Source organism: Saccoglossus kowalevskii, chromosome 17 (assembly GCF_978046115.1).
Source record: "Saccoglossus kowalevskii chromosome 17, keSacKowa6.1, whole genome shotgun sequence".
In the NCBI taxonomy this organism is placed as follows: domain Eukaryota; kingdom Metazoa; phylum Hemichordata; class Enteropneusta; family Harrimaniidae; genus Saccoglossus; species Saccoglossus kowalevskii.
The window spans coordinates 28,737,825-28,750,630 of record NC_140657.1 but is presented as its reverse complement, the minus strand read 5'-3'; the positions used below and the strand labels follow the sequence as shown (position 1 = coordinate 28,750,630).

Sequence of the window (12,806 nt, the reverse complement as noted above, 5' to 3'; positions counted from 1 at the left end):
ATACAGTTGACCGTCCGAATTGTTTGATTCATACCTCATAAAATGACCTGAAATCGGTAATGAATTCCTCACAAATACAGCATTCTTCAACTCAATGAATTGGTAACTTTGAAATCCCTGAACATTTCGCAATTAATCGATCGTTTCTTTGTGATTATCTCCACATGTTGCAATAAAGGCAGCTATATATAGAGAAATTGAGCATCAGATCACTGAAAATCGTGAGTGTTGAAAGAATAATCATGTAAATCTTCGATAGTTTAGTGGTGAGTATCTCCGCCTGTCACGCGGAAGCCCGGTGTTTAATTCCCCGTCGGGGAGGTATTTTAAGTAAATGATTTGTTATATACAGTTGACGGTCCGAATTGTTTGATTCACACCTCATAAAACGACTAGAAATCGGTAACCAATTCCTCACAAATACAGAATTCATCAACTCAATGAATTGGTGACTTTGAAATCCCAGAACATTACGCAATTAATCGATCGTTACGTTGTGATTATCTTCACATGTTGTGATGAAGTCCGTTACCATTACGCAATTAACCGATCGTTACGTTTTGAATATGTTCACATGTTGCAATGAAGGCCGTTACAGATAGAGAAATTGAGCATTAGATCACTGAAAATCGTGAGTGTAGAAAGTATGTTCATGTAAATCCTCGATAGTATAGTGGTGAGTATCTCCTCCTGTCACGCGGAAGACCGTGGTTCAATTCCCCGTCGGGAGGTATTTTTAAGTAAATGATTTGTTATATACAGTTGACCGTCCGAATTGTTTGATTCATACCTCATAAAATGACCTGAAATCGGTAATGAATTCCTCAAAAATACAGCATTCTTCAACTCAATGAATAGGTGACTTTGTAATCCCTGAAGATTACGCAATTAATCGATCGTTACGTTGTGATTATCTCCACATGTTGCAATAAAGGCCGCTATATAAAGAGAAATTGAGCATTAGATCACTGAAAATCGTGAGTGTAGAAAGTATGTTCATGTAAATCCTCGATTGTATAGTGGTGAGTATCTCCGCCTGTCACGCGGAAGACCGTGGTTCAATTCCCCGTCGGGGAGGTATTTTTAAGTAAATGATTTGTTATATACAGTTGACCGTCCGAATTGTTTGATTCATACCTCATAAAATGACCTGAAATCGGTAATGAATTCCTCACAAATACAGCATTCTTCAACTCAATGAATTGGTGACTTTGAAATCCCTGACCATTTCGCAATTAATCGATCGTTACTTTGTGATTATCTCCACATGTTGCAATGAAGGCAGCTATATATAGAGAAATTGAGCATCAGATCACTGAAAATCGTGAGTGTTGAAAGCATATTCATGTAAATCCTCGATAGTATAGTGGTGAGTATCTCCGCATGTCACGCGGAAGCCCGGGGTTCAATTCCCCGTCGGAAGATATTTTAAGTAAATGATTTGTTATATACAGTTGAACGTCCGAATTGTTTGATTCATACCTCATAAAATGACCTGAAATCGGTAAAGAATTCCCCACAAACACAGAATTCTTCAACTCTATGAATTGGGGGACTATGAAATCGCTGAACATTACGCAATTAATCGATCGTTACGTTGTGATTATCTCCACATGTTGCAATAAAGGCCGCTATATATAGAGAAATTGAGCATTAGATCACTGAAATCGTGAGTGTAGAAACTTAAGTACGTTCATGTAAATCTTCGATAGTATAGTGGCGAGTGTCCCCGCCTGTCACGCGGAAGACCTGGGTTCGATTCCCCGTCGGGGAGGTACTTTTGAGTAAATGATTTGTTATAAACAGTTGACCGTCCGAATTGTTTGATTCATACCTCATAAAATGTCCTGAAATCGGTAATGAATTCCTCACAAACACAGAATTCTTCAACTCTATGAATTGGGGGACTATGAAATCCCTGAACATTACGCAATTAATCGATCGTTACGTTGTGATTATCTCCACATGTTGCAATAAAGGCCGCTATATAAAGAGAAATTGAGCATTAGATCACTGAAAATCGTGAGTGTAGAAAGAATAATCATGTAAATCCTCGATATAATAGTGGTGAGTATCTCCGCCTGTCACGCGGAAGACCGGGGTTCAATTCCCCGTCGGGGAGGTATTTTTAAGTAAATGATTTGTTATATACAGTGGACCGTCCGCATTGTTTGATTATACCTCATAAAATGACCTGAAATCGGTAATGAATTTCTCACAAATACAGCCTTCTTCAAATCAATGAATTGGTGACTTTGAAATCTCTGAACATTTCGCAATTAATCGATTGTTCCGTTGTGATTATCTCCACATGTTCCAATAAAGGCCGCTACATATAGAAAAAGTGAGCATTAGATCACTGAAAATCGTGAGTGTTGAAAGTATATTCATGTAAATCCTCGATATAATAGTGGTGAGTATCTAAGCCTGTCACGCGGACGACCGTGGTTCAGTTCCCCGTCGGTGAGGTATTTTTGAGTAAATGATTTGTTATATACAGTTGACCCTCCGAATTGTTTGATTCATACCTCATAAAGTGACCTGAAATCGGTAATGAATTCCTCACAAATACTGCATTCTTCAACTCAATGAATAGGTGACTTTGAAATCCCTGAAGATTACGCAATTAATCGATCGTTACGTTGTGATTATTTCCACATGTTGCAATAAAGTCCGCTATATAAAGAGAAATTGAGCATTAGATCACTGAAAATCGTGAGTGTAGAAAGTATGTTCATGTAAATCCTCGGTAGTATAGTGGTGAGTATCTCCGCCTGTCACGCGGAAGACCGTGACGGTGGTTCAATTCCCCGTCGGGGAGGTATTTTTAAGTAAATGATTTGTTATATACAGTTGACCGTCCGAATTGTTTGATTCATACCTCATAAAATGACCTGAAATCGGTAATGAATTCCTCACAAACACAGAATTCTTCAACTCAATGAATTGGTGACATTGAAATCCCTGAACATTTCGCAATTAATCGATTGTTACGTTGTGATTATCTCCATATGTTGCAATAAAGGCAGCTGTATGTAGAGAAATTGAGAATAAGATAACTGAAAATCGTGAGTGTTGAAATCATATTCATGTAAATCCTCGATAGTATAGTGGTGAGTATCTCCACCTGTCACGCGGAAGACCGTGGTTCAATTCCCCGTCGGGGAGGTATTTTTAAGTAAATGATTTGTTATATACAGTTGACCGTCCGAATTGTTTGATTCATACCTCATAAAATGACCTGAAATCGGTAATGAATTCCTCACAAACACAGAATTCTTCAACTCTATGAATTGGGGGACTATGAAATCCCTGAACATTACGCAATTAATCGATCGTTACTTTGTGATTATCTCCACATGTTGCAATCAAGGCAGCTATATATAGAGAAATTGAGCATCAGATCGCTGAAAATCGTGAGTGTTGAAAGCATATTCATGTAAATCTTCGATAGTATAGTGGTGAGTGTCTCCGCATGTCACGCGGAAGCCCGGGGTTCAATTCCCCGTCGGAAGATATTTTAAGTAAATGATTTGTTATATACAGTTGAACGTCCGAATTGTTTGATTCATACCTCATAAAATGACCTGAAATCGGTAAAGAATTCCCCACAAACACAGAATTCTTCAACTCTATGAATTGGGGGACTATGAAATCGCTGAACATTACGCAATTAATCGATCGTTACGTTGTGATTATCTCCACATGTTGCAATAAAGGCCGCTATATATAGAGAAATTGAGCATTAGATCACTGAAAATCGTGAGTGTAGAAAGTATATTCATGTAAATCCTCGATATAATAGTGGTGAGTATCTCCGCCTGTCACGCGGAAGACCGGGGTTCAATTCCCCGTCGGGGAGGTATTTTTGAGTAAATGATTTGCTATATACAGTTGACCGTCCGAATTGTTTGATTCATACCTCATGAAATGACCTGAAATCGGTAATGAATTCCTCACAAATACAGCATTCTTCAACTCAATGAATTGGTGACTTTGAAATCCCTGACCATTTCGCAATTAATCGATCGTTACTTTGTGATTATCTCCACATGTTGCAATGAAGGCAGCTATATATAGAGAAATTGAGCATCAGATCACTGAAAATCGTGAGTGTTGAAAGCATATTCATGTAAATCTTCGATAGTATAGTGGTGAGTATCTCCGCCTGTCACGCGAAGCCCGCGGTTCAATTCCCCGTCGGGGAGGTGTTTTTAAGTAAATGATTTGTTATATACAGTTGACCGTCCGAATTGTTTGATTCATACCTCATAAAATGACCTGAAATCGGTAATGAATTCCTCACAAACACAGCATTCTTCAACTCTATGAATTGGGGACTTTGAAATCCCTGAACATTACGCAATTAATCGATCGTTACTTTCTGATTATCTCCACATGTTGCAATCAAGGCAGCTATATATAGAGAAATTGAGCATCAGATCACTGAAAATCGTGAGTGTTGAAAGCATATTCATGTCGGGTTCAATTCCCCGTCGGGGAGGTATTTTTAAGTAAATGATTTGTTATATACAGTTGACCGTCCGAATTGTTTGATTCATACCTCATAAAATGACCTGAAATCGGTAATGAATTCCTCACAAACACAGCATTCTTCAACTCAATGAATTGGTGACTTTGAAATCCCTGACCATTTCGCAATTAATCGATCGTTACTTTGTGATTATCTCCACATGTTGCAATGAAGGCAGCTATATATAGAGAAATTGAGCATCAGATCACTGAAAATCGTGAGTGTTGAAAGCATATTCATGTAAATCTTCGATAGTATAGTGGTGAGTATCTCCGCCTGTCACGCGGAAGCCCGGGGTTCAATTCCCCGTCTGGGAGATATTTTAAGTAAATGATTTGTTATATACAGTTGACCGTCCGAATTGTTTGATTCATACCTCAAAAAATGACCTGAAATCGGTAATGAATTCCTCACAAATACAGCATTCTTCAACTCAATGAATAGGTGACTTTGAAATCCCTGAAGATTACGCAATTAATCGATCGTTACGTTGTGATTATCTCCACATGTTGCAATAAAGGCCGCTATATAAAGTGAAATTGAGCAATAGATCACTGAAAATCGTGAGTGTAGAAAGTATGTTCATGTAAATCCTCGATAGTATAGTGGTGAGTATCTCCGCCTTTCACGCGGAAGACCGTGGTTCAATTCCCCGTCGGGGAGGTATTTTTAAGTAAATGATTTGTTATATACAGTTGACCGTCCGAATTGTTTGATTCATACCTCATAAAATGACCTGAAATCGGTAATGAATTCCTCACAAACACATAATTCTTCAACTCTATGAATTGGGGGACTATGAAATCCCTGAACATTACGCAATTAATCGATCGTTACTTTGTGATTATCTCCACATGTTGCAATCAAGGCAGCTATATATAGAGAAATTGAGCATTAAATCACTGAAAATCGTGAGTGTAGAAACTTAAGTACGTTCATGTAAATCTTCGATAGTATAGTGGCGATTATCTGCGCCTGTCACGCGGAAGACCTGGGTTCAATTCCCCGTCGGGAGGTACCATTTGTAAATGATTTGTTATATACAGTTGACCGTCCGAATTGTTTGATTCATACCTCATAAAATGACCTTAAATCGGTAATGAATTCCCCACAAACACAGAATTCTTCAACTCTATGAATTGGGGGTCTATGAAATCGATGAACATTACGCAATTAACCGATCGTTACGTTGTGATTATCTCAACATGTTGCAATAAAGTCCGCTATATATAGAGAAATTGAGCATTAGATCACTGAAAATCGTGAGTGTAGAAACTTAAGTATGTTCATGTAAATCTTCGATAGTATAGTGGTGAGTATCTCCGCCTGTCACGCGGAAGACCGGGGTTCAATTCCCCGTCGGGGAGGTATTTTTGAGTAAATGATTTGTTATATACAGTTGAACGTCCGAATTGTTTGATTCATACCTCATAAAATGACCTGAAATCGGGAAAGAATTCCCCACAAACACAGAATTCTTCAACTCTATGAATTGGGGGACTATGAAATCGCTGAACATTACGCAATTAATCGATCGTTAATTTGTGATTATCTCCACATGTTGCAATAAAGGCCGCTATATATAGAGAAATTGAGCATTAGATCACTGAAAATCGTGAGTGTATAAACTTAGGTACGTTCATGTAAATCTTCGATAGTATAGTGGCGAGTATCTCCGCCTGTCACGCGGAAGACCTGGGTTCAATTCCCCGTCGTGGAGGTACTTTTGAGTAAATGATTTGTTATAAACAGTTGACCGTCCGAATTGTTTGATTCATACCTCATAAAATGACCTGAAATCGGTAATGAATTCCCCACAAACACAGAATTCTTCAACTCTATGAATTGGGGGACTATGAAATCGCTGAACATTACGCAATTAACCGATCGTTACGTTTTGAATATCTTCACATGTTGCAATAAAGTCCGCTATATATAGAGAAATTGAGCATTAGATCACTGAAAATCGGGAGTGTAGAAAGTATGTTCATGTAAATCCTCGATAGTATAGTGGTGAGTATCTCTGCCTGTCACGCGGAAGACCGGGATTCAATTCCCCGTCGGGGAGGTATTTTTGAGTAAATGATTTGCTATATACAGTTGACCGTCCGAATTGTTTGATTCATACCTCATAAAATGACCTGAAAGCGGTAATGAATTCCCCACAAACACGGAATTCTTCAACTCTATGAATTGGGGGACTATGAAATCGCTGAACATTACGCAATTAACCGATCGTTACGTTTTGAATATCTTCACATGTTGCAATGTAGGCCCTGACAAATAGAGAAATTGAACATCAGATCACTGAAAATCATGAGTGTTGAAAGCATATTCATCTAAATCCTCGGTAGTATAGTGGTGAGGGTTCAATTCCCCGTCGGGGAGGCATTTTTGAGTAAATGATTTGTTATATACAGTTGACCGTCCGAATTGTTTGGTTCATACCTCATAAAATGACCTGAAATCGGTAATGAATTCCTCACAAACAGAAAATTCTTCAACTCCATGAATTGGGGGACTATGAAATCCCAGAACATTACGCAATTAATCGATCGTTACGTTGTGATTATCTCCACATGTTGCAATAAAGGCCGCTATATATAGAGAGAAATTGAGCATTAGATCACTGAAAATCGTGAGTGTAGAAAGTATGTTCATGTAAATCCTCGATAGTATAGTGGTGAGTATCTCCGCCTGTCACGCGGAAGACCGCGGTTCAATTCCCCGTCGGGGAGGTATTTTTGAGTAAATGATTTGTTATATACAGTTGAACGTCCGAATTGTCTGATTCATACCTCATAAAATGACCTGAAATCGGTAATGAATTTCCCACAAACACAGAATTCTTCAACTCTATAAATTGGGGGACTATGAAATCCCTGAACATTACGCAATTAATCGATCGTTACGTTGTGATTATCTCCACATGTTGCAATAAAGGCCGCTATATATATAGAGAAATTGAGCATCAGATCACTGAAAATCGTGAGTGTTGAAAGCATATTCATCTAAATCCTCGGTAGTATAGTGGTGAGTATCTCCGCCTGTCACGCGGAAGACCGGGTTCAATTCCCCGTCGGGGAGGTATTTTTGAGTAAATGATTTGTTATATACAGTTGACCGTCCGAATTGTTTGATTCATACCTCATAAAATGACCTGAAATCGGTAATGAATTCCCCACAAACACAGAATTCTTCAACTCTATGTATTGGGGGACTATGAAATCGATTAACATTACGCAATTAACCGATCGTTACGTTGTGATTATCTCAACATGTTGCAATAAAGTCCGCTATATATAGAGAAATTGAGCATTAGATCACTGAAAATCGTGAGTGTAGAAAGTATGTTCATGTAAATCCTCGATAGTATAGTGGTGAGTATCTCCGCCTGTCACGCGGAAGACCGGGGATCAATTCCCCGTCGGAGAGGTATTTTTGAGTAAATGATTTGCTATATACAGTTGACCGTCCGAATTGTTTGATTCATACCTCATAAAATGACCTGAAAGCGGTAATGAATTCACCACAAACACAGAATTCTTCAACTCTATGAATTGGGGGACTATGAAATCGCTGAACATTACGCAATTAACCGATCGTTACGTTTGGAATATCTTCACATGTTGCAATGTAGGCCCTGACAAATAGAGAAATTGAACATCAGATCACTGAAAATCATGAGTGTTGAAAGCATATTCATCTAAATCCTCGGTAGTATAGTGGTGAGGGTTCAATTCCCCGTCGGGGAGGTATTTTTGAGTAAATGATTTGTTATATACAGTTGAACGTCCGAATTGTCTGATTCATACCTCATAAAATGGCCTGAAATCGGTAATGAATTCCCCACAAATACAGAATTCTTCAACTCTATAAATTGGGGGACTATGAAATCCCAGAACATTACGCAATTAATCGATCGTTACGTTGTGATTATCTCCACATGTTGCAATAAAGGCCGCTATATATAGAGAGAAATTGAGCATCAGATCACTGAAAATCGTGAGTGTTGAAAGCATATTCATGTAAATCTTCGATAGTATAGTGGTGAGTATCTCCGCCTGTCACGCGGAAGACCGGGGTTCAATTCCCAGTCGGGGAGGCATTTTTGAGTAAATGATTTGTTATATACAGTTGACCGTCCGAATTGTTTGATTCATACCTCATGAAATGACCTGAAATCGGTAATGAATTCCTCACAAACAGAAAATTCTTCAACTCTATGAATTGGGGGACTATGAAATCCCAGAACATTACGCAATTAATCGATCGTTACGTTGTGATTATCTCCACATGTTGCAATAAAGGCCGCTATATATAGAGAAATTAAGCATTAGATCACTGAAAATCGTGAGTGTAGAAACTTAAGTGCGTTCCTGTAAATCTTCGATAGTATAGTGGCGAGTATCTCCGCCTGTCACGCGAAGACTTGGGTTCAATTCCCCGTCGGCGAGGTACTTTTGAGTAAATGATTTGTTATATACAGTTGACCGTCCGAATTGTTTGATTCATACCTCATAAAATGACCTGAAATCGGTAATGAATTCCCCACAAACACAGAATTCTTCAACTCTAACTCTATGAATTGGGGGACTATGAAATCGATGAACATTACGCAATTAACCGATCGTTACGTTGTGATTATCTCAACATGTTGCAATAAAGTCCGCTATATATAGAGAAATTGATCATTAGATCACTGAAAATCGAGAGTGTAGAAAGTATGTTAATGTAAATCCTCGATAGTATAGTGGCGAGTGTCTCTGCCTGTCACGCCGAAGACCGGGGTTCAATTCCCCGTCGGGGAGGTGTTTTTGAGTAAATCATTTGCTATATACAGTTGACCGTCCGAATTGTTTGATTCATACCTCATAAAATGACCTGAAAGCGGTAATGAATTCCCCACAAACACAGAATTCTTCAACTCTATGAATTGGGGGAGTATGAAATCGCTGAACATTACGCAATTAACCGATCGTTACGTTTTGAATATCTTCACACGTTGCAATGTAGGCCCTGACAAAAAGAGAAATTGAACATCAGATCACTGAAAATCATGAGTGTTGAAAGCATATTCATCTAAATCTTCGGTAGTATAGTGGTGAAGGTTCAATTCCCCGTCGGGGAGGTATTTTTGAGTAAATGATTTGTTATATACAGTTGAACGTCCGAATTGTCTGATTCATACCTCATAAAATGACCTGAAATCGGTAATGAATTCCCCACAAACACAGAATTCTTCAACTCTATAAATTGGGGGACTATGAAATCGCTGAACATTACGCAATTAATCGATCGTTACGTTGTGATTATCTCCACATGTTGCAATAAAGGCCGCTATATATAGAGAAATTGAGCATTAGATCACTGAAAATCGTGAGTGTAGAAGGTATGTTCATGTAAATCCTCGATAGTATAGTGGTGAGTATCTCCGCCTGTCACGCGGAAGACCGGGGTTCAATTCCCCGTCGGGGAGGTATTTTTGAGTAAATGATTTGTTATATACAGTTGAACGTCCGAATTGTTTGATTCATACCTCATAAAATTACCTGAAATCGGTAAAGAATTCCCCACAAACACAGAATTCTTCAACTCTATGAATTGGGGGACTATGAAATCGCTGAACATTACGCAATTAATCGATCGTTACGTTGTGATTATCTCCACATGTTGCAATAAAGGCCGCTATATATAGAGAAATTGAGCATTAGATCACTGAAAATCGTGAGTGTAGAAACTTAAGTAAGTTCATGTAAATCTTCGATAGTATAGTGGCGAGTATCTCCGCCTGTTACGCGGAAGACCTGGGTTCAATTCCCCGTCAGGGAGGTACTTTTGAGTAAATGATTTGTTATATACAGTTGACCGTCCGAATTGTTTGATTTATACCTCATAAAATGACCTGAAATCGGTAATGAATTCCCATCAAACACAGAATTCTTCAACTCTATGAATTGGGGAACTATGAAATCGATGAACATTACGCAATTAACCGATCGTTACGTTGTGATTATCTCAACATGTTGCAATAAAGTCCGCTATATATAGAGAAATTGAGCATTAGATCACTGAAAATCATGAGTGTAGAAAGTATGTTCATGTAAATCCTCGATAGTATAGTGGTGAGTATCTCCGCCTGTCACGCGGAAGACCGGGGTTCAATTCCCCGTCGGGGAGGTATTTTTGAGTAAATGATTTGCTATATACAGTTGACCGTCCGAATTGTTTGATTCATACCTCATAAAATGACCTGAAAGCGGTAATGAATTCCCCACAAACACAGAATTCTTCAACTCTATGAATTGGGGGACTATGAAATCGCTGAACATTACGCAATTAACCGATCGTTACGTTTTGAATATCTTCACATGTTGCAAAGTAGGCCCTGGCAAATAGATAAATTGAACATCAGATCACTGAAAATCATGAGTGTTGAAAGCATATTCATCTAAATCCTCGGTAGTATAGTGGTGAAGGTTCAATTCCCCGTCGGGGAGGTATTTTTGAGTAAATGATTTGTTATATACAGTTGAACGTCCGAATTGTCTGATTCATACCTCATAAAATGACCTGAAATCGGTAATGAATTCCCCACAAACACAGAATTCTTCAACTCTATAAATTGGGGGACTATGAAATCGCTGAACATTACGCAATTAATCGATCGTTACGTTGTGATTATCTCCACATGTTGCAATAAAGGCCGCTATATATAGAGAAATTGAGCATTAGATCACTGAAAATCGTGAGTGTAGAAACTTAAGTATGTTCATTTAAATCTTCGATAGTATAGTGGCGAGTATCTCCGCCTGTCACGCGGAAGACCGGGGTTCAATTCCCCGTCGGGGAGGTGTTTTTGAGTAAATGATTTGCTATATACAGTTGACCGTCCGAATTGTTTGATTCATACCTCATAAAATGACCTGAAGGCGGTAATGAATTCCCCACAAACACAGAATTCTTCAACTCTATGAATTGGGGGACTATGAAATCGCTGAACATTACGCAATTAACCGATCGTTACGTTTTGAATATCTTCACATGTTGCAATGTAGGCCCTGACAAATAGAGAAATTGAACATCAGATCACTGAAAATCATGAGTGTTGAAAGCATATTCATCTAAATCCTCGGTAGTATAGTGGTGAGGGTTCAATTCCCCGTCGGGGAGGTATTTTTGAGTAAATGATTTGTTATATACAGTAGAACGTCCGAATTGTCTGATTCATACCTCATAAAATGACCTGAAATCGGTAATGAATTCCCCACAAACACAGAATTCTTCAACTCTATAAATTGGGGGACTATGAAATCGCTGAACATTACGCAATTAATCGATCGTTACGTTGTGATTATCTCCACATGTTGCAATAAAGGCCGCTATATATAGAGAAATTGAGCATTAGATCACTGAAAATCGTGAGTGTAGAAACTTAAGTATGTTCATGTAAATCTTCGATAGTATAGTGGCGAGTATCTCCGCCTGTCACGCGGAAGACCTGGGTTCAATTCCCCGTCGGGAGGTATTTTTGAGTAAATGATTTGTTATATACAGTTGACCGTCCAAATTGTTTGATTCATACCTCATAAAATGACCTGAAATCGGTAATGAATTCCCCACAAACACAGAATTCTTCAACTCTATGAATTGGGGGACTATGAAATCGATGAACATTTCGCAATTAACCGATCGTTACGTTGTGATTATCTCAACATGTTGCAATAAAGTCCGCTATATATAGAGAAATTGAGCATTAGATCACTGAAAATCGTGAGTGTAGAAAGTATGTTCATGTAAATCCTCGATAGTATAGTGGTGAGTATCTCCGCCTGTCACGCGGAACACCGGGGTTCAATTCCCCGTCGGGGAGGTATTTTTGAGTAAATGATTTGTTATATACAGTTGAACGACCGAATTGTTTGATTCATACCTCATAAAATGACCTGAAATCGGTAAAGAATTCCCCACAAACACAGAATTCTTCAACTCTATGAATTGGGGGACTATGAAATCGCTGAACATTACGCAATTAATCGATCGTTACGTTGTGATTATCTCCACATGTTGCAATAAAGGCCGCTATATATAGAGAAATTGAGCATTAGATCACTGAAAATCGTGAGTGTAGAAACTTAAGTAAGTTCATGTAAATCTTCGATAGTATAGTGGCAAGTATCTCCGCCTGTCACGCGGAAGACCTGGGTTCAATTCCCCGTTGGGGAGGTGCTTTTGAGTAAATGATTTGTTATATACCGTTGACCGTCCGAAT

At 38.6% G+C, this 12,806-nt stretch overlaps 2 non-coding genes across 2 annotated transcripts; both read left to right on the top strand.

The window, feature by feature from the left end:
* The first annotated feature begins 9,941 nt into the window (after positions 1-9,941).
* Positions 9,942-10,013, top strand: TRNAD-GUC (transfer RNA aspartic acid (anticodon GUC)). Its single transcript has one exon. It is a non-coding gene; the product is annotated as a tRNA-Asp (tRNA).
* Positions 10,014-10,642: 629 nt separating this feature from the next.
* TRNAD-GUC (transfer RNA aspartic acid (anticodon GUC)) lies at positions 10,643-10,714 on the top strand. Its single transcript has one exon. It is a non-coding gene; the product is annotated as a tRNA-Asp (tRNA).
* Positions 10,715-12,806: the final 2,092 nt, after the last annotated feature.